At 38.4% G+C, this 3,460-nt stretch overlaps 1 pseudogene; it reads right to left on the bottom strand.

The window, feature by feature from the left end:
• Positions 1 to 2,433: 2,433 nt before the first annotated feature.
• Positions 2,434 to 2,776, bottom strand: LOC110579907 (annotated as a pseudogene).
• Positions 2,777 to 3,460: the final 684 nt, after the last annotated feature.

Here is a 3,460-nt window from a genome sequence, read left to right as displayed (position 1 = left end):
GGGTATTTGCCCTGCAGAACTGGAAGAACTGTCATACAACAGAATCTCAGACGTTTCTCTTTAACCACAATCAAAATCTAGAGTTAAATGATGTCATATACTCAATAAAATCAGGTGTGTATATATATGGAGATGATTTTTTAGTGATTTCATGACAAAATGGCCTCCTTTAAGCTATGATTAAGCAAAAACAATGAAATGCATAATCATATAGCTACATTTTAGCAGAAACATATAAGAAATGTCAAGAGATAGGGCAAGTTGAGGTGGAAATTCCAATTGGAGAAGAAAGCAGGGAAAGAGCCACTGTAAGCCTGGCTAGGCAGCAAAGCTAGATAGGGTTGACTTGTGTTTATGCAATTAAATTAGGATGGTATCCTGAAATCTCTGGCATTTGCAGAATCATTTGTGTTTTGAAGGAGAGAAAACTTGCTGAGTATGGAGTAAAAATGTTATGTTCAAAGACTATATATACCCTCTCCCTAAAAAAAAAAAAAAAAAAAAAAAACCACAAAAACTATAAGCAAAAACTAGTTAAGTAAATCCCTTTTATCAGTGTTCACAGAAGATACTGATAAATATTCATGATACTCTTTCCTCTGAATCTTTTTCAGAGTCCGGGCAGCATTTACCTGATATTCTCTGGGGGGTCAGGAAAGATTTCACTGAAGGGACATTTAAATTCCATTATGAAGGAAGTTTGTTAGCTGAGCAGTGGGAGTGGCAGGCATATATTCCAAGCATTTCAAATAACTATCCTTATTTTTGTAGTTCTCAAGGTGAAAGTATATTCTAAATATGAGATGCTTGGGAGACTCACTTTATTTAAATATCAGTTTCCTTAATTAGAGTATAGAGTTTCTTAAATATGTATTTGTCTACTGACATTTTGCTAACATGATTTGTAAAAGGAAAGAAAGAGCTAACGTTTCTAAGTACATAGTAGCAATTAAATGTTAGTTGTGACACTTTCCCAAATTAATTGCTTCATAAAAGTTCATTTTAAGAAATATGTATCCTAATGAGAATTCTCAGGACACTTTGTAAAATTAAGGTTGGTAATAGTTTCTATTTCTAGTGGAGTTCTAAAAATTCACAACTTATATGGTGTTTGACCACTATTCTAAATTAAATGTTCTGAGAAAAGTTTTCAAGGCCTATTTTCGCTTACAAATCTTAAATTTAAAGATAGATTGCTAGAACTAGAAAGAACTTCAAGAAACCATTTAACTTATTTTCTATTTAATTGTTCCTGTTTTTCTTCTTCAAAATTATCTCCAAAGCCCTGTATTTGTTTTTGGCTATTGGATTGATAATCGCTATTTTAATGAACACCAAAAAATAATTTATAGTGTAAAAAAAATTGTATGGTATTAGATTAAACATCGCAAGCATGTTTACTTAAATGTAAACATTGAAGTATAATGTTACTATAACTTAATTGGTAGACTTGATTAAGAAAAAAAAACAAACAGACCAACTGACAAGCAACAACAACAAATGATAGCAGTGATTTTGAGTAACTGTTTAAGGGACCCTGGAAGGAACCTGACCAAAATTCTAATTTTAGCCCAAGCTCTAATCTACCTCTGTGACATGTGGTAACTGACTTACCTCCTGCAAAAAACCCCGACATAGTAGCACCCATCTCGACATGGTATTGTAGGAACTCAATAATTAGCAAAATGCCCAGCACAAAGGTCATAATAAAAGATCACACAATCACCTTAATAAGATCCTCACACAAAAAAATCTTCACCTACCCCGTTCTACAATCATTTTGCATATAGTTCAACTTACCCACTCAACACCATATGAAGAAATCACTCAGGTATTACGAAAATTTCCCTTCAGCATTTCAGGTTTTTTCCTAGCCACCTTTGGATCTCTTTAACCTCCTTGACAAAATTGGTTTTCCAGTTTCTTAAATAACCAACAGAGCTTTTCTTCTCCTCCTGACTCACCGGAAAAAGAGCAGCATTCTCTTTGCCCGCGATGGCAAAGTTTACCCCCTTGCTCTCCACCATTTCTTTTCCTTCCTTCCTTTTTTTTTTTTTTAAGTTATAAAATTTTACTTTATTAGTTGTGCAAACAGGGTAGATATTTAAGAGGGTTGATGGTGAGAGAATGTCCATTACCTAATCCGTGTAAAAGACAAATGAGCAGGACATTAAACAGTGCACGGAGTTATGGATACGCTTCCCCACCCACAAAATCCGCCCCCCCCCCCACATGAATGAGCTCATCCGCTGATTGGCAGGTGGGCTGCATTTGCCCACATCCTGGCCAGCTACCCTAAAAGGCTTCGCTTTCTGCCACACCAGCAAAGACTGTCAGTTCACACAGTTCACACTCTCGGTTTGGAAACCCACCCCGGGGAACAAGGTAAACAGACACTGACTGACACAGATGGGCCAGCGTGGCCCTGGTCCCTCAGCGGTGTCCACACGGAGCTTTGCAGCATTTGTAGAAGGTGGTCATCGGCTCTTCTGCAGAGCGGGTCCAAAACCGCATGAACTAGGCACGAAGATGTTCATATTTAGGACCTGACTCTGTAGTAGAGTCAACATTCTCCCAGGTAGCTGCTCCACGGGGCACATCATCCACGTCTTCCAGCTTTGGATACTTCCGACTTGTTACCTCGCGGGTGATGTGCACGTCACAGGGCAGGTGTTGGAGGGTCACGGCGGCAGCGCTGTCCTTCCTCCACAATCAGCCTGTTTCCACAAGCCAGGCAGAAGAGCAGCCTGGTGGCCGACTGGGCCCCACAGTCCATTTCTTCACCATATCCCCTTGCTTCCCCTTCACCATATCATTGACACTATCTGTTCCTCTGACCTTCTTTATTTTATTCTTTGCAATTCAGGGACTTTTCCTCTTTTCCTTAATGTTTCTGTCTTAATGTTTCCATTCATTGGCGTTCTGCTGTACAATTTCAATTGCCATGTGATTATTTATTATTATATACATGCCTTACAAATAACCAAATCTCCTTGTACTTTGTTTCTGAACAGTAGTAGAAACATTTTCAGAACCACACCATGGCAGAGACTGGCTATCTAATAACCAGCCATTTGCTTCTTCTTAGGCATGCAGGTTGATATTTCCCAGCCTCCCTTGCAGTATGTGTGTTCCCACGGCTGAGTTTTAGCCAATGCAAAGTAAGTGAAAGTGATGTATGGCATGTACAGGCTTGGACCATAAAGACCTCCTATATATTATTCTGCATGCTTTTATCCATTTACCCATTTAATGCTGATGAACACATTAAAATTAGCAGCCAAGAAGGAGGAACTATAAAATAGAAGGAGCCTGGAACTCTAAATTACTTCTGAGAGAAGAGGCACCTACTAATTTGGAATTTGGATTTGATGAGTGTGAGCGAGACACCTCTATTATGCTTGAGCTATTGTACATTTTGGGGTTTGTTGATCACAGTAGACAGAACACTTTAAATAAT

The sequence above is a fragment of the Neomonachus schauinslandi genome, chromosome 12, assembly GCF_002201575.2.
Source record: "Neomonachus schauinslandi chromosome 12, ASM220157v2, whole genome shotgun sequence".
NCBI classification, from domain to species: domain Eukaryota; kingdom Metazoa; phylum Chordata; class Mammalia; order Carnivora; family Phocidae; genus Neomonachus; species Neomonachus schauinslandi.
This window is presented reverse-complemented; position numbering and strand designations above follow the sequence as displayed.